The sequence below is a fragment of the Stegodyphus dumicola genome, chromosome 6 (genome assembly GCF_044657685.1).
Source record: "Stegodyphus dumicola isolate Sdum_Otavi_A_Nest chromosome 6, ASM4465768v1".
In the NCBI taxonomy this organism is placed as follows: domain Eukaryota; kingdom Metazoa; phylum Arthropoda; class Arachnida; order Araneae; family Eresidae; genus Stegodyphus; species Stegodyphus dumicola.
This window is the reverse complement of record NC_140773.1, coordinates 97,481,423-97,504,266: the sequence shown is the minus strand read 5'-3', so window position 1 is coordinate 97,504,266 and position 22,844 is coordinate 97,481,423. Positions and strand designations below refer to the sequence as shown.

The 22,844-nt window shown below is 32.2% G+C and overlaps 1 protein-coding gene across 4 annotated transcripts in view; it reads right to left on the bottom strand.

Annotated features, from left to right (window-relative positions):
* LOC118204165 (uncharacterized) overlaps positions 1-22,844 on the bottom strand; it is an 876,973-nt gene that overhangs the window by 333,419 nt on the left and 520,710 nt on the right. For all 4 annotated transcript variants that reach the window (XM_085818690.1, XM_085818688.1, XM_085818691.1 and 1 more), the window contains one exon: positions 6,641-6,726. The gene's annotated coding sequence lies outside the window, so the exon portion shown is untranslated. The remainder of the gene's footprint in view (positions 1-6,640; positions 6,727-22,844) is intronic.

Here is a 22,844-nt window from a genome sequence, read left to right as displayed (position 1 = left end):
TATGTTTACTTATCGGTGTTATAAGAATTGCAGTTCTGAAAGACGCTTTCGAGAAAAAATGGAAATATTTGTATATAATTTCAGTTCATAAAATATGCAATTATTCTCTTCAGAAATCCATTTACATATTTTTGAATGCAAAAATAACGATATAAAACAATAGAAAATGGAATTACAAGCAATAAGTGTTCCCGACATCTACTAAAAATGGTTTAGGAAAACATCATTTATGTGTATATAAACACATCCTTTCATAGTTAGCGCAAAACTGCTATTTTTCTCGAAATGCTGTTTTGCGTCATCAATTCTCTAGCAATCTGTAGCAATCTTGCTCTTAAGCAAGAAGAAAGGAGATGAGGACTTTGGCGAACGCCGTTTCCTCCAGTCCGTGAGGACGTTGTTTCACCTTTCATTTCGAGTATGTTGCCATTAGACAAAACATAAGACATTTATTCTTCATATTAAGTATGTCTTTTAGTGATTAACAAACTAAACTATCTAAAAGCAAAAACAAAACATTCAAAAAAATCTGAAAGCTTTCAGATTTTAAATTACGTCCAAAGGGGCGTTTTTTTAACATTTTGTCTGTTACCTCTATTTATTAAATATCATATTCTTTGCACTCAAGCTATAAAATTCAATTGAACAGCGATGTCGTCAAATAATCTTAAAATGAGCGTATCTTTAGAATTTCCGATACGCGATACAGTCTCGCGCGTCGGAGATAATTTTTTTTCGTAAATTGTTGCCATTGCTTGCTTTGAAATCGTTCAGTTTGTTAACCAAACATTCTTTAAGTGTTACAAATTATGAAATCGATAATAAACAAATTCCAAATTTGAAATTAGGGCTTCCAGATGCCTAATATTCGGCGGAGGATTACGTTATTCAAAATTTTATGGCTCTATAGGTACCGTTGTAGAGGGCGATAGTTTTTGGTGGCAACAGTTTGAAAAGTTAATCAACACAGAAAGTGAATCAGCGCAAAATGCCAAAACGAAATTCAAAGCTCTTCTGGGCTAACGCCCTCTAAGCTAAAAATAAATTTAAAAAAAAAATTTTTTTATAGAATTACATAATACATCTGAATACTCTCAGAATTTTCTAATCGCTGAGTTCAGTTAGATTCTATATAAAGGTCTTAGGCTTAGGCAAGCCTTAGGCAATTCTTAGGCTTTCACTAAATTGTGATAATACTAAGTGTTAAAAGTTTAAAATATTCACCGTAATAAATAGGAAATATTACAATCGCTACTGTACATAACATTATCAGATGAGAAATTAACATTAGTGTTTCAAAGAATCCAACATTAGTGTTTCAAAGAATTTTCTGATATAAATTTATAGGTTCTAGTAAAATTAAAGTTCTTTGACATGAAAAATGGTAAGTAGAAAGAATGTAAAGGGGTGCAGTAAAATTATAGATAAGAAAATGATGAGGGCATATTCGGTTTTTACTTAATTGAATTACTAATAAAGAAATTATGGAACTTCATTAAATTTATTTCTAACGTAAAGAAATTGAGAAACTCAATTTGAGTTCCTAAAAATCTTAAATTTAATAAACACAATGTACTTAAAAATAAACGTTGTATGTTTTTGACTGAGAATATTTTTGTGTCTAAAATAATTCATTGATTTAATATGTTCTTAAGAAAAATATAAAATAAATGTATGCATATTATTAAAAGAAATTATTTTGTGGTATTATTTGCGTTGCTTTTTCAAATCAGTTAGCATTCTAAATTTCAGTAATGTTCTTACCAAAAACTTCTGCTAATCATATTTTGGAAATCGGTCTCGTCATTTAATTGACATCAGATTTGAAAACTGCATATACCTTACGGTATTATTTATCACAGCAATATACACGAAATAATCATCTTAAAAGAAGAGAAAATATGTTATGCTTGAACTGATCAAAATATAACAAGAACAAAGTTTCATTAATGTACTCAAAACAACAACTTTCTTAACAGATGATGGTGTTGCTTGAATTTCATTTATCCCTTAATTACTGCTTTCAGCGAGAACAAAATACGCTTAGAGAGAACTGTCGGTGACAGCAATATTGGTGATGTTGATTACCGGTTGGGGTTTGACAATTAAATCCGTTAAGGTACAATGGAGTATTTGATACGCTGTCATGTAAGGTAGTGTTGTTAGATGATATGTGCTTACCACATTTAACAATAACTCTGAACACGTGTTGTGCAAAATACTGGTAATGAGGAGCTGAATAGTGATATATTAACGAATGGATGAATACAGAATTGTTTTACTATGTTTTTAATTTGAATACATTGTTTCAATTGACCATAATGCTAATGGCCAAATAGGATAATATGCTACGTTTTGATATTGTACCTTCGTTATTAATAGCACAAAATAACTCAATTATCACGAATAAAATGCTCCCAGATTCCATTGAATGGAACAGCTTTGATATTGTTGTTGACTCTGGACCTGAATTAAACAAGCACCAGGATAATAAGGATAACTGCAAATAATACTACCGCAGCCATAAAAAAGATATTACTCTTTGAAGCTCATGTTAAAAAGAATTCACGGGTTAACAAATGCATAGGGGATGTGTCGCTTTTGTGTATATTTGAATAAATAGTGAGATCAGTTAATGATTACTTATAGAAAATTTCGGTGCATCAAGATGATGTAATATTCATGCAACTGAAGGTTGCGTCTCTAAATATCTTAAATTAATGAGTAGAACTCAATATCCTAATTTAAGTCCAATGGCAATTTATTATCGTGTTTTAGTGGTTTTGTGGATCTAAATAATGTAAACAATTTATACACGATGCATTACATTTTAAAAGGAGCTAAATAAAATGAATGTGTGGAACGTATAGACTGACCTACAAATGTCAAAAATTATTCAACCTATACAAATAATGAGAAAACAATTACACTCCTAACAGAGGTCTAATACTCCTTCTTGTAGCTCATGTTACATTTCTTAGCTATGAAATGCATTCATTTTTTTAGAAACAGACTAAACGAAGGTGGTCACGTTATTCCAATTATGTCTTCAAGCAATAATTAGTAATTAGTCTTGTAATATGCAGCAAAAATACCCTCAATGACTTACAAGTCGCCCATCAGAGCAATCGTAATTTATTTTAGAGAATGTCAAAATAATTTACCCTCTCTCTTTAAAAGTCTGGATTTTATGATTCTGCGAAAGAAACGAATAAGACATGCATGGCATTTTTTCAAATGAGATCTTTAAGTTTTAAACGATTGATCTATATCTTATTGTTCGACTAACAGTTCATCGAATATGCTACGAGGAGATCTGTTCACTTCCACGCCTATCGAATTACTTTACACTTTTTCGTTGCTCTGCGTTGGCAACACGCTTTTGAGATTTGTCGTTCGTAGAATTCGGTCGCTAAGAGCGTAGCTGGCCTGTAACGGTTGTAATTCTTATTTTAAAGCTTATTTGTACTCCTGAATTATTACTAAATGTTTACGTATGAATGTTATATTATTAAATGTATTCAGTTTGATTTAAATAGACCAAGAGTCGTTGAATTTATTAAGTATATTTAAAGTCGAAACTGCGTCATCCATGTCGGCGCCATTCTAATACGAGGAACGTAAACAAGATCATTTGTGTGTTCCTGTGATAGAAAAGCAGAAATTTCAAAATGTCTGACGAATTTTTTAAGTATCTCCGTATTTTGGTTATTATCCGATCCCAAGACGTTAGGACGTCCTATTAGGTTGACTTATCTCGACAAGCCGATCCCATTACGAGCAACGCCTAATTGAATCAGCTTATCCACTACCCAGTACAGCACTGTGAGTATGATTGGAAGTAGCCTATACATCTTAAATAGTGATATGTCCACTAGTTTGGCAATAAAAACCAATAACTGTATTTTTCACAATTCCTATAAGACTTCTTTAAACATCTGCTTGTTACCGAATCCTAGATTTCAGAAAATTGCTGCAGTGTCTTTACGCAATTTGCGCTACGTCATTTAGCCTCTTTGTACACTGATTTAGTCCTATCAGAACTGAAAACGTATAATAAAATTATCATAGATAATAATAAAATGAGTGATTCTTGTACATAGTTAATGAATTGTAAACGTTAATTGATACAAGAATTTTCAGTTCTCATTTTAATAAACTGGAAATTCAAACAAATATATCGGCAGAATTTTATATTTTTAATAAATTACAGTATAGAATCAGGTCTTCAGCTTAAAGCGTGTTTCGTTATCTACCTCTATAAAATCCTACTCACATGTGCTACTTAATATATTGTTGCTTTTAAAAAGCTGCAGTATTTAAAACGTCATCCCGCTTAAGACATTCTTCGCCTCGTGTCCTTAGAAAATAAAAATATACTTGTGGTAGCTACTATTCTATTATTTTAATGACTTTTCTCTAAATAGATCTTCTCGCTTAGATTGGTCATCATTGTGCATCCCTAGAAAATATTCTTAAGGTGTTCATATAAAAAAAAATAAAATAAATAAATAAATAAATAAGTTATATAACAATTAAATTTAGAAAGAGATATCTTTAAATTATACATATATCTGAATGTATAGCTATATTATCATAGTTCTCGCTTTTGCGTTTCCTCAGTATAAAGGGTGCCCCTTCCAATTTTAACCTGGAAACCCTCTTACGATGGTTTATAAGACCATAACTGTTAAATGTTATTTCATTTCGTTTTCTATTTCCGAAGATCTTAATGTGCGGGTCTACTTTATTACGTCAAGGGCTACCGGAATGAGTTCCGTTATGCAAAGTTAGAAATACTCTAGTGTTCCTTAAAGAGAAAAGCTTTCTTTATGGATTATTACAGACAGGTAGTTTGTCTCCTTATTCGGCATGACTATTTTTATTAGATGAATTATTGCTTAAGACTGTAATATATAAAAAATTTTTTTCAAAATTCGAAAAGCTTTATTATTACGAGGAATTTTTCCTAATTTTTATAAATTTAAGTTTTTTTTTCCTTGTTCGGTTTTCGTCAATATTATAATAGAGGTTTTCAATACAAATCTCATTTAATTGAACACATTTTCTTCAAAGGGAAACTAATGTCATTAAACTCTCTAATCGAACACCCTGTAAACGACTTTTCAAATGAGGGAACAGAAATGCGAGAAAAGAATACTCCTCTAAGACGTTAAAGAATTTCTGAAATTTTCCCGCGCTCTTTCCACAGAAAGAAAATTATTGCTCTTCGCATCTTCCATGGCAGTTGAAATAGAGCAACAAAAATGTGCTTGTATCTCTTAGAAAACGAAGACGTACTGAACAGTACTCCACAGACATGTCAACACTTGTCTGTAGTAAATAGCGTTGTGGTAAAGTCTAGTAATTCCTAAAACTTAGGAAATACCCTGTGCATTTATACTTAAAATTCTAAGCATAAATAAAAAGTAGCAATGATACTGTAAGGTATTTCTCCCGCCTTCCTAGCGTGCCTTCGTGGTGTGGTGGTCAGCACACTGAAACGGTATTTCAGAAGTCCGTGGTTCGATTTCCGGTGAACGCGGTTGCTAATTTTTCAATTATCCTGCTTCAAAAAAAAAAAAAAATCCTAATGTCTCTACAGTGGAGCCCGAATTGAAAAAGGGTTGTGGATGATGACTCTCCACACCCAGGATTTGGCGGTTGGGTCTCCTAAGAAAACCCCAGTCGCCCTTTAAAAGGGGAGTATATAAGGTATTTCTCCCGCCTTCCTAGCACGCCTTCGTGGTGTAGTGGATCTTCACATTGGGCCGGTATTCCAGAGGTCCGTGGTTCGAATCTCGGCGAAGGCGATTGCTCATTTTTGATCTCTCCGGCTTTTCCAATTAACCAAATGTTTCTACAACACATCTAATTCATAATGCATGCTATATATCTAACAAGATTCATAGATATTTGCAGTATTATTGCAGGAAAAAAAAGCTCAAAGTAACCTAATGTTTCTACAATACAATACTGAAATATTTTCAATACCAGATCATTTTGCAGGAAATCATATGTGTAATGTAAGATACCACATGGAAATAATTCCATTGATATACCTGAATATGCAGTAGAACCTTTAGGGAATCAAGTTGTTAAACCATTTAGCTACATGCTGCTAAACGGAAGAAATATATTCATAATTCCAGTTTACTAATTATGTTGCTTATTAACATTTCTTCCAAATAATTATATTTAAGGATCCAACCACAATTGTGGAATCCGGGTTTTGCTGAATCTGAAATGCTAAGTCCACATTATTGTTCCTTGACATTTCGATAAATATCATGCTTAAAATTTACAGGTTACATTCATTCGTTGAATATTTTATGTCATTTTTTACTTGTCATTAACTGTTTTTGGTTCTTCCTTCGTCAACTCATGATATATATTTTCTGAATGAAAATCATCTGGTGATATCCTACGAAATAGTTCCATTATGAGAAAATATCATCTCTTGCTGATCTTTATCTTTTTTATAATTATTAAAGAATTTTAGTATCAAATGATTAGGATGTTATTAGAGGATACGCAGATTATACTCGTGATGTAAATGTAAAGATGTGTATCTATATAGGAAATTTTATATGAGTGGCAAGATACGCATGCTTGAAAAAGATAAGTTAATGTGACTCACCAGGGACCAACATCAATGAATCCTGCGCTCTATATCCGAAGTGGGTTGCTCAAAACAACAGGCATTCTGAATTCATTTCACATTACCTATTATAAATAAAACAAGAAAGTTTTAAATAATATGGTAAGCAAGAAAACGAAAACTGTATACTGACATGATTGTAATATATAATTGAATGCATTTTAATAATTTACAAATATTCTATTTCTTCATTTAATAATTTTCGCAATGTGCCCTCTACCAACACATAAACCAGTTTACGCGTATCATATTTCAACGAATATATCCATTTTGACAACTCTCGAATCCATTTAAACAATTATTTTGTGAAACATCTGTACGTACGTGCACATTAAAGGACTCTTTGTTTCCAAAACCGATTGTAAAATGGAATTAGAACAGATTCAGAGATAGGATTTTTTTCTTGACATCTGTACGCGCGTGAATATATATGTAACTCTCATAACTCAAAAAACGATTAGATATAGAACGTTGAAATTTTGTATGTGGGACTATAGTATCTAGTTATATAGCATGTAGTCATGCACGTCCCTTTTTTGTTCCAATCGGCAATACTAGTGGTATTATATATATACATATAATTGCAAAGAAGAGGAAAGTTCTAAAGCAATTGCTTAAAAGTACACTTGATACTGTAGTTCCTGAGTAAAACAGTTACACCATGTAAAAACAACAATGCAATACTAAAGAAGGAAAAGTTATCGCGTAAAAACTTAATGTAAAAATTACAAAACGAGATAACTTCAAATCAAAAAGGGATGAGAAAACTAATAAATTTAAAATAAAAAAAAATAATTTTTTTAAAAATGATGCAAGCAAATAGTTAAAAAATTTTCAAATACACAGAAAATATGTACAAAGTATTGCAATAAATTATAAATTAGCCCAACTCGAGGTTTAAGACGGACTTATTACGGGGAAAGCGTCTGAAAACTCGAATCCAGCTAATGCCTTTAACGCGTTTCGTGAAACGGAAACAATTGAGACTGAAAGCGGAGTTTCATTAACAGAATAATTAAACTAAATTAGATAAATATAGTAAACCACAATGGTTTTGTTTCTTTTCCCGACGCGTCTGCAATTTAAAATTGTAAATGAAAAAATTACTACTTAAGCAAGAAAAAACTACACAAGAAAGCCTAGATAGGCAAATGTACAAATTAAAATAAATAGCTAAAAAGCTATTAGTAAAAAATTACAGAATTTTAAGGGCGATCTCAATGAGCATGAAGAATACAAACTTTGTTAAAGAGAAGAATTAAAAGAAACATAAGAATAATAATGACGTCTCAAATGGTTCCTGCTAAGACCAAAGGCAAAGAAAATAGAAGAAATGATGAACATACCTGCATCCAAAGAACTGGCCTGACCAAAATTTTAATGCATAACTTCTTAGAATTAAAAGAATCTGTAATAACACAGACCTCCTTCAAGAAGTACTCTACTTCATTAAAATCTTACAAAGCAATCTCATACCGAAAACAATCATTAAAAATTCCTTACAAAAAGCTGGAATTTACCTTTTATTTTAGATTATTTGAATCGGATAATAATTTTTTTTGCTTAAATTCCAAGGGAAGGTGGATGATGAATGGATAATTCACACGATCTAATGTAAAAATGTAACATAGTTTCCTAATACTGCCTCAATTTTTCTCGCTTTAACTGGCACAGAACTTCAGTTAAATTATTAAATTTATTATTTTATATCAATATTTTCTAGCCATACCTATCCTTTTATTAATTTTAAGGGCCATTTTCGTTTCGAACTTGATTGTCTACCCTCTAGGGCCAAGAATTACGACTTTTTACTAACAAATTGCTGATTTTTTTCCAATTTCAACTGCTTTTGGCCAGATAAGCACTTACTTAGATTTTCTCCTTTTTGCTTCTGGCCTTCAAAATTATTTTTCACGACTCAGTTCTGAACAAGACGCCATTTTGTAAGAATAGCATCCGTCTTCAACCTTCGGAAACCCCCATTTATGGATACAAGGTTTTCACCAGTTGCCGTTACGTACCATTGGTTACTGCTTCATTACGTTTGTTTCGCCCTTCAACGTCGTCTCCCCTAATTGGAGAATTTTTGCTACATTTCTTTTCTGGTAGCACTAATTTGAAATTCTTCTAATTACGGCAATATATTTCAGCAGTTTTTGCTCACTTTACTTTGATCAGGCCAATGCTTTGGGCGCAGTTATGTTTGTCTTATTCTTCTATTTTTCTTTGACTTTGGTTTCAGAAGGACCCATTTTGAGACGTTATTATTATTCTAATGTTTCTTTTAATTCTTCTTTTTAACAACAAAGTTTGTATTCTTCATGCTCATTGGAAACTCCCTTAAAATTGTGTAATTTTTGACTAATAGGTTTTTAGCTATTTATTTTAATTTGTACATTTGCCTTATTAGGCTTTCTTGTAAAGTTTTCCTTGCTTAGATAGTAAGTTTTACATTTAAAATTTTAAATTGGGAAAAGAAACAAAACCATTGAGACATACTATATTTATCTAATTCAATTTAATCATTCTATTAATGAAACTCCGCTTTCAGTATCAATTGTTTCCGTTTGACGAAACGCGTTGAAGGTATTAGCTGGATTCGAGTTTTCAGACGCTTTTCCCGTAATAAGTCCGTCTTAAACCTCGAGTTGGGCTAATTTACCATTTATTGCAATTCTTTCTTCATATTTTCTGTGTATTTGAAATGTGTTTAATTACACTCATGTCCATAAATTAAGGATAATGCAAAATCAGGCAAAGGAAGAGTTAGGAGCAAAACAAATTTGACTTACTTGTAAAGCTTATTTATTAAACAAAAGGTAAAGAGCAAAAAAAATTATGCTATATGTTGGATATTATTAAAAAAATTAGCGATTTTTTCTCCCTGGAGCATATTACAAAAAAAACCTATTTACAAAAAACCAATATTACATGGTTTGTATGATTTTTAATACATTATATGTCTCCCAGGCCATGCAATACAGTCCGCACAACGCCTAGGCATGCCGAGTATCAAATTATCGATCTGATCTTGGGGGATATTACACCACTCAAAAAGCAATGCTCTCCGAAGTTCCGGTAGACATGTAGGAGGAGGTTGACGGGCTGCAACTCGTCGGCTAAGCACGTCCCACACGTGCTCTACTGGATTGAAGTCCGGTGAGAATGCTGGCCAGTCCATACGGGTGATATCCTCCGATTGAAGACATTCGCTTACGATGTTTGCACGGTGAGGACGGGCGTTGTCATCCATAAACACAAATTATGCGCCCATGGCGCCCCGAAACAAACGTACATGTTGTTCCAAAATGACGTCCCGATAGATTTGGCTTGTCATGGTTTCAATTTGAACATGCAGGTCAGTTCTGGAACCCAGAATAATTCCACCCCAAACGAGCACTCCTTCGCCACCGTAACGGTGTCGTTCAATGATGTTTTCTTGGTGGTAACGGGTACCTGGAGCTCTCCATATGAACTTCCGGCGAGAATCAGACTGCAAGCTAAACCTGGACTTGTCGGAAAACATCACACAAGCCCACTGTTGCGGTCTCCACAATGCATGCTCTATACTCCAGGTTAACTGCAGGCGACAGTGAGTTGCAGTAAGTGGAACGCATCTGACAGGTCTACGAGCATAGAGACCAATCTGCCCTAAGCGTCTGTACACGGTCTGCCTTGAAATTGTCGTACCAGTGATTGAAGAGAGCTGAAGAGACAGGTCTGAGGCTGTGATACGCCTGTTTCTTTTGGCAGTAACTGCCAAATACCGGTCCTCATTCGGCGTTGTAACTCTGGGGAGACCTGTGCTGTAACGTCTACTCACATTACCATCATATTGGAATCGTTGCCAAAACCTGGAGATGATACTCTGGACAATTCCAAGTTCGTCTGATACTTCGATTTGGGTACGCCCACATTCAAGACAGCCGATATTCTACCACGTAAAAAATCGTCCAAATGCGTCCTTTGTGTCATAACTATTTGATTATTGCACTGAAATGCTTATAAAGCGCCTGCGAACAATTTTACTTCTTTGCCTGTATTCCTTATATATCACTCTCTTACACACTCGTCATTGTGACGTATCATCGGTGTCATCTGGTTACTTCCTGAAATTTGCATATGATTCTTGAAGATGTGTGTAGTGATTTTACAGGTGATATATTTATTTTAGAGTTCGATTTCCGCGTGATTCCGAATTATCCTTAATTTATGGACATGAGTGTATTTGCTTGCATCATTTTAAAAAATTTAAATTTTTTATTTTAAATTTATAATTTTTTTTTCTCATCCCTTTTTGATTTTGAAGTTATCTCGTTTTGTAATTTTTACATCAAGTTTTTACGCGATAACCTTTACTTCTTTAGTATTGCATTATTGTTTTTACATGGTGTAACTATTTTGCTCAAGGACTACAATATCAAATGTACTTTTAGATAATCGCTTTTGAGCTTTCCTCTTCTTGTCAATTATTTTAAAATTTTGCAGCTCAGTGTGCAAAATTCTTGACCACATAGGTCTCCTTTGTTCGTGTCATCTTTCTACTTATATATATATATATATATCCACCCTCTTAATCGGCTAGGTGAGCTCAGGAGCGCTTATATATTGGTAAATTCTGAATTTTTTAATTTAAAAGTCATTGAATTATGTTGTTCTTATAATCCGTTAAGGTTTTTTTGGGATTTAAGGTAATTTGCAAGCAAGAATTGAAGAATTACCAAAAATTTAAACGTGTAAGTACAGCCAAGCCTTGATTGTAATGAATTAAGGCATTTGGTAAGCCGACATCAGTGTCGCTCTACTCATTGGGACCAAATGTTAACTTTAATGTTTGGGCACTTTGTCTTTCTGCCTTTCAGCTTAGCTGCTTGCTTTTGCATTGGATCTCTAATTTCAATTGCAAAAATTGATTTTTAAATGTGTTTAACTGTACGCCTGTTTAGACTTTTTGTATTTTTTAAAATTTTTAATGAAGATGCTTTGATTCCTTCTGCCTTGCTGCGGAGTGACAACTGAATTGATGAAATGTATCTCCAATGAAATTCGCTGAAGTAAGTCTAAATAAAATGCAGCAAAAATGTGTGCAATTTAATAGGCTGGACAAGAAGTCACGTGGTGCTCACATCATACTTTTGTATTTATGAAACAGTAAGTTTTGACCCATTTATTCAGAGAAATTCATCCTATGCTCGCTACCTACTAATATTTGGGAGCACGTGTAGTTAATAAATTAAATTCTTATTGTAAAACAATAGCCAGAATTTCATTTATTAAAGGATAATCACATTTATAAGCATTATTCTGTAACTTAGAGGAAACTGTAATAGTTAGTCAAAAGTTTAATTTGTTCAAACTATTTTGAATAATCTCAAATATTAATTAAATCGGCTGATTCTTAAAATTAATCTATTATAGTATAAAAAAAATTATTTATTGTATCAATCGATAAAATACGAGATTATCGACATGATTCGTTTTTAGTTTCTGTTTCTTCTGATATTTTTTACGACAAAGATTTATTCTCTCTTGTTTTGCAAAATAAAGCAAAATCTCCTTTTGCGTTCTGGGTATCAGAAAAGCTTTTTTCTTGAAAATGAAATTGAATCCGTTTTTGATATAAATCCCACTTTATTTACGTAAAAAGCTATACAGTTTATCATATAAAATAAAGACATTTTAAATATACGAATTTTGTACATTTTATCTGATGCAAAATCTTAAAGATATGTAGTAAAGCTAAAGAAATGTGAAGATAAAGTAAAAAGATGGGTCATATATCAGAAAAGAGCAATTTCATAGAGTATTTTGCTGAAAACAGACAAAATAAGATGACATATTTTGAAAAGGAATATTTTTTTCTTTCAGTGAAGAATGTTTAAATTTTATTCTCATATTATGTGTTTTGTCGCCAAAATCATTAAGCTTCAGTTTCGTAAGGTGGTGTTCATGCTCATTAATTTTACATTAAAATTTTGAGACGTATACAAATAATATCACATTCTATAAATACATTTATTATCGAAGTTACCAGATTGAAATTTTTGCAAAATGGCCTCCATTAGATTAAAATTGTATTTTAAATGACTTCAGTGTCAGGAATTGTTCCAAATCTATCTATTTCGTGGAACAATAAATTTACATTAATTGAGAGCAAGTTTGGTTTTAATATCCTGTTGCTATTGTTGATATTTAACCCGAACCCAACATTTTCCACACGATCGTGTTTCATGAATAAATCATGGTTTGATATACTTTGACTCTAGTTGGTTATAATTTCTGTGCATATGCAAACATATTACGACTTTCCTAGCTACTTTATATGTATTGATTGACGATTTCCTAGGGGGATAGAATCTGAACGTTTTGGATAAACACTCTAGTCCTGTCCGTACGTTTTTGTGGACTAACGTATGCTACACAACAAGAGTATTAGAGTCACGTACATCAATGTAGCCGTAATTGTCTATTGTGTTGATGTGGATTCATGTCCATTGCGTTGAATACTGCAGTTCATGCCTTTGCTCAATCAGCGTGAATTTGCTATTATTTGTATCCTCGGATACTTGTTATGTTAAAGTTCTAGATTATGAATTTTCTAGATGAAGTGATGCTTTGTGTGTTTATGCGGATACTTAGTTGTTTTATAAGCTCGTTCAGAACGATCAACTCAAAAGTAAGGTTGAAACGAAAATCGAAATCGCTTTGAAAACAAGATAAGTAAATTACATTGGTAAGAAATGGGAAGTTGAAAGGTACAATATTCTCACTTTTACATTAAAACAGACAGATTTATAAGACATACAGATCTATCGAATGTATAGAAGTTCTTACATTCTCTAATGGAATTGTGATAATAAATATATTTTAGATTTAAAAAATTTCTCAAATAGTATAACATCAAATCAATTTCTCCGGTGGTTCGGTGGTTTCTTTGTACAGTTTGTAACAATTAAGGTTTTTATATACTGGGAAGACTTTGAAGATATTATCCATTTATTTCTATGTAGGCTTATCTGTTTGTTTTCAGATAATTTGCTTAACTTTTAGAAGTAATAAAATTTACCGTATTTTTATACATTCGTTTTTACTTGCAGTTCTTTCTTTGAATTTGAGAATTTCCCTTTTGAACTTGCAAATTCATAAATTAAATCATAATAGCTATTCTGTCATAATTTTAAGTGCCCTTAAATTTTGTTAGAGAAATAATCTCTAATAAATTTGTCTTTTCTGTTTGGTTAACCAAATTAAATAGCCCAGTAAAATAAATTATATTTTATTATTTCAGAATACTTTGAGCGTAAATAACTCAATAAGGCGAGCATCCGTTATAGACCATAACAACGCAATGGTATTATAATACCTATTTGTTATTAGAGCTGTATTTCGAGAAATAACGCAAATACTCGTATTTTTGACGTTACATCCTGTCACACTGTAAGGATTTATTTATTTTTATCTAAACTGTTATTTTATTTTCAGTAACTTTACTGTCATTCTCCCTTGCAGTTTCCCTGCCAGAATGCTAATTTTAGCTGGCACTTATCCAAATAAGGTAGAAAGAAATAATATTTAAAGGGAAGATTTAGATTGTTTAATGAGAGCGCATTCCGCTACTCAAGCCCATATTGCTATTTGAAATTCTAAGAGATTAGTCTATCCGTGACGTTGATTTATTCTTATCAATAGTGTTTGTCACGCCGGTATAGGTTTGATCCAACTTGCGAATTATTCATTTCTGTGTATCCTTTAGCTAACTTCAGATCTAATTTAAATTTTAATTTGAATTCATTACTTTATGTTACGCTATAAATCCTGGTTAATTTTGTAAGCACAAGAAGTGCTTTCTGTTAAATTACTATTGTTAAATTTGTTAATAAAAAGGTATTTCAGACCCTTCCCTCGTTTTAAAGTAATCGGATAGCGATAAGTCGTTTAGACCTAGTTAGGTTCTTAGTGTAAACTTCCCAAGAAGGTGAGAATCTACAACGCTAAATATATTTATAATCCAGTCGCCTAAACATGTATTGTAAATGTGTATAATATAATAAATTTATCTTTGAAGGGGTGTATATCCAATTCTCCCGTTTTGAAACTGAACAAAGAATAAGATCTGTAAATTACATTCCAGATTTAATCAATCTGTTGCGCGAAGCTATACTCTAAGCTCACACAAAGCGCGAAGCAATATTACAGTTACGTAGAGTTTAAAAAGCACATTATTAAAAGCATATTATTAAATTTAAGATTAAGATAACTTTAAATTAAGATAACTTTATATGCAATCACTTAATCGTATTAGATTAATTAAGTACTAATTAAGTATCTATTGAAACGTATATAAAAGTTCTGTATACGGTTCATTTTATTAGCTCAGGTATCAAGTCATTACGCACTTCGCTGTATCGAAATGAAGCTTTCGGAAGAATTAGAAGATACTCCAAAAAATCCCTTAAGCAACGTGAAGATTTTTCCTGCGAATTTTCTCTCCAAAAGAATGCGACTGATAACGCAACCAAACGAGGTTTAGTTCGGTTTGCGAAAAAGTAAGCCCGTTGGCTTTGGTTAAAAAGCTTCCTTGCAATATTTGCGCATTAAGTTACCTGTAAAGGTATTTCTACTGCATTACGTGTACTATTTCCAAAACGTTGACTTTACGTAGGATGAAAATGAGCAATTTTGTTACATTGCTGTTCATCTACAGAATACCGAAATTTTAAATTAAATAGCGCAATTATTCAAAATTGTTTAGTTTTCATACAGGCCATAAGAGTTAAATAATTATAAGATTAAGGCAGTAAAAGATAAACTTCATAGAAAAAAACATAGCCTTAAATGAGAAAACATAAATCATTTACGGTTTTTGCTTTAATAATTAGCCAGGTATAATCTTTGATGTTTCTGTTGCAAATTTTCTGAGACATTTTGAATTTACTGTCTGAAATGTGATTCAAATTTCTTTGAAATCACAAATTTGGTTCATCTTTCTTAAATTCTTTTTTACAATAACACATACACACGTTGTTCTTACTTTTGTAAATACTGCGTAAAACGTTTTACGACGAGGTGCGTCTTTATACGTCGATACTCAGTTTTTGATTACATTGTTTTCTGAAATTTCCTGTATTCTGACAAAGGCGATTTGTTTCTTGTTTTCTTGCGGATTGTTGCAATATTACAGTTACCAGATAGGCGCCGAAAAGTATGGGTTAGAATTAGAAAATCAGAGTATTTTTCATTCTTATAGCGAGGAAAGCTTTAAAATGCATTTTTCTCGAAAAGCGTTTTTCGGATTAACTCAACCACCTTGGTCAATTTGGTGTTTTTTTTTTACAGAGGAGAAAGGTGATTGAATGAATTTTTAAATTGCAGGTTATAATGGATACGGTTATCTAAAGAACTGGTATGCGTATCGTTGCCAGAGTTTGGAGACTTATACAAAAGTGATGATTGCGATAATGCGTATGTACCTTTTTTGTGTTTTAGGTATGATATTTCAAATACCTTTTAATATATTTTCATGAAATTTAAAACATAGTATTATCATACTTTTCCAAATTAATTAAACCAAAGATGAGGCATTTTATAGAATTTTTTTGACTTCATAAGGTGAGTAAATATAAAAATAAAGCAAAATATTTAGATTTAATATGCTACCAATAATTTAAAACTGAATGAATTTTCTAATCTTTTTAATTCAGTTATATTATGAAAAATTCTTCTACATAAAAGAAAGTAAACATTTCGGTGCAAAACATCTCTTGTACACGCCCTCGCAGTATGCAAACAGATGGAATGTGAAAAAAATCTTATGATTTAACATTTATCTTTAATATTTTTCAAATTTCAAGTATATTTAAACACATAACAGCCATTATATTAATGAAAACATTTTGAGTACCTTTAGAAGGAATTTAAAAATGTTGTATTAGATCATAAAAATTAAAGAAAGTTGCTCTTTCGACTTATTCAACGGTCGTATGTTCCCTTAAGTTGAAACATTATACAACCTTTGTACTATAAACGAATGGTAATGATATAGAAAATTTTACAGAAAAGCAGGAAAAAGAAAGGGGAAAACCGATTAATTCGTATTAAAGCTCTTAGCAAAATGAACATGATTATATCTGAACTGGAAATTACTTTTAAAAAGCTTTTACATGTAATGCAAGTATTAAAATAAAGCGGAAGTTAATATTATTCATGTTTCTTAAAGAGCCATATAAGAAGCATACCTTATTAAATGTTTACCGCAAAACTGGAATAGGATATTCATTTAATTAAGCTGCTATATTTCATACTTTGACGTGTTTCACACAATGCATCTGACACAGCAATAAACATTTGTAATACATAATACGTACATAGAATTTAATGTAATTTAAATAACTATGCAACGTATAAATGTTATATTCAACACCAAGTCTGTCTTTAAGTATAATCTACACAAGCAGCTACATAAGGTACCGAATTTCGGAAAGCGTCATATACGTTTTTCTCACAAATAACAATTAAATAAAGTTATATATCGCTTTGAATTATTAATATATTTTCATTTACACGAAAAGCCAACAATACTGATCGATCAAAGGACCGGAAATGCTATACAAGGGCGTTCTCAACATACTGCTAAAATTATTTGAAAATTCCGGGCTTCAAACGGTTTATCTGACATAAGCTTTGTTCATTTTCTCTTGGAACTGCAAGAAAAATGCAAGATTTTCAATTAAACTGTTACGTAACATCATAAATATTGTGGCATTTCATTAAACCTTAAAACAGGAATTATCACTTAGTGCTAAGAGATAAAGCAATAGTATTAAGGAAGTGAACCAAAAATGAGCTACAAAACAACCGGAGTGGAACAACCGCCATCTTGGCTTGGCGAGATAAGCAACAAAAAGAAGAGCAAACAGTATTAATTACATATCCTGTTAGAGCGGAAGAACACTTAATAAAGTGCGGGTGACTGAACGCACGAGATCTCTCCGAAGAGAAAATATAGTTCCATCGAATTTTCCCCGTTTCAAGGGATATTTCTAGTCGATTTATTTGAAAATTTAGCACGGATTTTATTTTCTAAGTTTTCTTTAATTGGCTCGGAAATATGCGTGTATGAGGCGATAAGGTAAAATCTTGCCTCGTTTACGAGAACAATGTATTTAATTTTAAGAGATGAAAGTTTTAATGCTGATGAATAGATAGCAAGATTTTCGTGAGTGGATGAAAGATAAGAAGAAATAAATTTATTCTTCACCTGAAACATTATCGTAGATGCTAAAATAATGATATAGCGTCTTCTTTGAGTAAAATGTAATTATAAATTTATTCTGACCACGGCCTTAATACAAATACGTTCACAAGGTTTTCTTTGTTCTATGAATGTGAATTATCCAAGCACATTTCAAATAGGTTATGCTACCGAAATATCTATAATGAGAATTTTGATACTTTCTAAACATTAATTGGCTTTAAGTAACATTTTATTTTACGTAACAGAAATATTACTTGTTTAATGATTGAAATAAATGTTCTGAAATTTTGTTTCTGTTTAAGAAGTCTGTGAGATTTTCTTCCAAATACCTCTCTGCTCAAAACGCGGGCGGGAAAAACATATCATAAAACTTCTATTACCTGTATTTGGAGTTTAGAAGGCATAAATGTGAGCTCTACAGAAGAAACTATGAAAAGAAAGCGCCTGCAAACAGCGTAGTCCGTGTTTTGCGGTAAATGGAATTAACAACTGATTTCGTATAGGGCGCGATTTCGCATATTGAGGAAAAGATGTTTTAGCAAAGAAGATCGTGTTTCCTTGACCAAACAAACATCTCTTTCATCTCAGTCTGCTTATATTCTAGAATTTTACTACTCAACTTGTCAACACAGTTCAACAAGTTTACGTTTAACAAACAATTTAAAATATCTTATAAGACAAGGGATAAATCTATAATAAATCTATGACGATGCCAAACGGGTGAGTGGGTTTCGGGCCTCGCTCTTCTCGTAATGGAATGTGAACAAGGAAGACACAGTTGAGGCTAAAAAGGGAAAAGCCCGAGATAAGGATGAAAAATCTACATCTTCGAAAATGATTTGAGTTATGATCCGCTACAACATTTGTGTCTTACATCGGGGTTTTATTTTTCTGCAATTCTGATGCATATCCTCGTCTTAATTGAAAAACGTCACGCCCATTCGGTGAAAGGTGTGATGTAGCGAAAAAAGGCCTAATGAGCGAGTTTAAAAATGAAGTGAATTCAGTCTAAAATCTATTGGGCAGAAAATAAGTGATACGTCGTGAGCAGCTTGACTGCGCCATTGCAAGCGAGTATAAATTAATTTCTGCAAAGAGCGATAGCCTGCGATGTGGACAGATTATATCCGAAAAGAACTGGTTGCACGTGCCGCGGGTATGGACGATATGTGGAGTGACAATGTTCTGGTGTTTAACAATATTTGGAGTGATAATGTGCTCATATTTAACAATATTTCGAGTGATAATGTTCTCATATTTCATATTTCGTATCTAACAGAGAATAAGATATTAATTCCTGAATGGTATAATAAATAATAAATTAAAGTACATAATTCCGAGTGTATATATTGAACGAGCACTTACGTATTTCTCCTTCTAGGGTTATTAACGCAATGTACTAACTTTCAGTGTAGGCCAACAATTATTGGGCATATTGACTCTCTTTTTGACGCTTAGAGCGAGTCTCATTTAGTGTTAATTAAACACCACCACATTACTTAAAAGCTCTGTGAGTATTTCTTTGACAGCTGAGCAAGTGTTAAATACAAAGACATCCAATACTGAATCCCAGTGTAACGCCATTACTTTAGAACATTCGTTAGGCATAAGTGTCAGTTCGGGTGATTAAGAGAAACTTATTTGTGATTGAACTATACTCATATAATTTATATAATTCTTCACACACAGATACTGATACCTCTCACCCATTTTCCAAGCTTATAGTAAAATTCGGGTTCTATGTCAAAATAAACTTGAAACAGACCTTCTCTTGCATTGCCTAGTTTTTTAGTGGAATCTCGAAATAGAAATTCGACGACAAATCTACCGTCAGATTTATCTTGATAATTGTTTTGAAAATGATTTGAAAAACAATTTATCCAGCATAATAAAATCTTGCACTGAAAAGCATTACTATCAATGCTGCTCAATAGAAAAGGGAGACTTGCGTATTTAACACATAAACTTCAATTACACTTACGTTAAATACATATTTTTTAAAATTCAATCAATCTGTTATTGTTTCAGCCACCAGAGCTCTCTGCCTGTCTGTGAGATATTATTTCGCAATGCGCAGATTGTATGCGTAGTTCGCATTTTGTTCTTGCATTCTTAAAAACCGCTAATTGTAACTCTGTCGTTTTACTTTGTGCTGTGTTGTGTTCGAAAGTTCAAACCGCGAATAAAGGTTAAATTTACAGTCCACTCGCATTGATGTATTCTTAGGTTTATTAATTTAAAGTTAAGATACCGCTTCGCTACATTATTTGGTCGTCATACGCCGGAGCTTCGAGAAAAACCCGCACTTGTGAATAAGAATTCTACGTGTCCGTAATGGAGTTGATAATGCAATTTCGGTTTAGAATTCTCAAGACTTACGGAATGGATACAATGTTCGAGGTGAGTAAAATAGTTAACGCATTTTAATTGCATTTGAGATTTCCTTATTGCTACTATTGTTGTGTTTAAAGTATTAGTAAAATCGAGAATTTAGAATATTTTCAAAATGTCAGATATAGAAAAAAAACGAAAGAAAATTTTGAAAACACAGTTAACTAAATTCATTGAGAGAATAGATTATGATAACTTAGATAATGCTGAAGCTGAATTAATCTTAGAAAAATGTAAAATTTTTAAGGAAGATTTTAAATCTCTATTTAGAGAAATTTATACAAATTGTGATGATGAAAAAATAGACACTTTCGTTGACGAAGAACAGTCGATTTTAGAGAAAATTGAGGAGGTTCACTTAAAAATTATTCGTAAGTTAAAGATTTACAAGGTAGTAAATGCAAATGGCGACAAACCTGTCGTACCTGAATCAATCTCTGAAAGTTTAAAGTTACCAAAATTATCTTTACCCACATTTAGCGGAAATTTAACTGAATGGATAACATTTAAAGATTTATTTAACGCTAGTGTTCGCAACAATTCAAATCTTTCTGGAGCTCAAAAATTACAATATTTAAAGAGTTCTTTGAAAAATGATGCTTATCGCATTATTCAGTCAATTCCCATAGCTGATCAAAATTTCAGTATTGCTTGGAATTTACTAGAAGAGAGATTTTCTAATAAGAGAGAACAGATATTTGCCTTTATTAAAAGAATTCTTAACGTTTCACAATTACAAACGGAATCTGCATCCTCGATATTAAGTTTAGTAGATAACGTAAACGAAATAACTCGCTCATTGGAAATATTAGATCAAAGGATAGATAATTTTAGTGATACTTTGTTGTTGTATATTATTTTGCAAAAACTTGACGTTTCGACAAAGTTGTGGTGGGAGCGTCAATTAAAAAAAGACGAAATACCAAAGTTGAATGACTTGATAGAATTTTTGAAGAATTACGCTAGAACATTACAGAACAGTAAACCTTTAGTTAGTAAAACGCATAAATCAGATAAACCAGTGTATAATAGGGTTACTTCTCTGATTTCTAATTCTACCTGCTTATTTTGTAAAGAAGATCATTTTTTATACAGGTGTTCTAATTTTTTAAATTTACCAGTGCAAAAACGAATAGAGTTTGTTAAGACTAATAAACTTTGTTTTAATTGCTTGTCTAATGTCCATAAAGTTAAAATGTGTAAGAGTGCAAACACCTGCAAGCATTGTTTTAAGCATCATCATAGCATTTTGCATTTAGAAAATAATTTCAAACCAAAAAATGCATCTAGATTCCCTTCACCGGAAGCACAAGTGTTTGTTCCGAAATCGCAAATTAAACCAGAAAACAACTTGAGTGAGGGTTCTCCAACTGTTTGTGCAAACAACTATGAAAATAAACTTTTTGGTGCTCATGCTAATGGTAAATGTAGTCATGTACTTTTGTGTACTGCTTTAATTAAGGTTCAAAACTCAAACCAGGAATTCATAAATTGTAGATGTTTACTAGATTCAGGTAGTGAAAAATCATTCATTCGTCGGAAAACAGCTATCAATTTAGGATTGAGCATAAAGGATTCGAAGATATTAGTGTCATGCTTAGGTACTTTCAATACAACTACTACTGGAGAAGTTGACTTGTTGTTTACACCTCATTTTAATACTAATTACAGAATTTCAACGTCCGCTTACATAATAGACAAAATTACAGGAAACATTCCAAGTGTAACTTTACATTTGAATTTATATGAAAATTTCCAGGATTTAACTTTAGCAGATCCTACATTTCATGAATCGGGAGAAATTGATATTTTACTTGGAGTTAATGTATTCCTTACTTTAATAAATGGCGAGGTAATTAAAAGGGGCAAAAATCTTCCATTTGCATGTTGTTCTAAGTTAGGATGGATAATTGCTGGAACTACACATTTTGAATTCCCAAACCGTAAGCAGGTTTCAGTCAATACGCTAAACGTAAACACGGAGGAATTAGTTAAATCATTTTGGGATTTGGAACAAATTCCCACATCGAAACCTTTAACTAAAGAGGAAAGATTGTGTGAAAATCATTTCATGGAAAATCACGTGCGTAGTGAAAAGGGTCGTTACTCAGTAAAACTGCCATTCAAGCCTAAAAGAAATGAGTTGGGTAATTCCAGATCATCAGCCTTTCGCAAGTTTCTTAGTCTGGAACAAAAATTAATAAAAACTCCTGAAGTATATCAACAGTATAAAGACTTCATGTCCTAATATTTATCACTTGGACACATGGAAGAATTATCCGATGATAATCCAGATAAGGTAAATTTTCATTATTATATACCTCATCATCACGTGCTAAAAGAATCCAGTCTTACCACAAAATTACGCGTCGTTTTCAATGCTAGTGCCAAAACTACATCAGGGATATCGCTTAATGACACGCTAATGAATGGTCCCAAGGTACAAGACGACTTATTTACTATTCTTTTGAAGTTTAGATGCTATCCCATAGCCATTACTAACGACTTATTGAAAATGTATCGACAAGTTCAAATTCA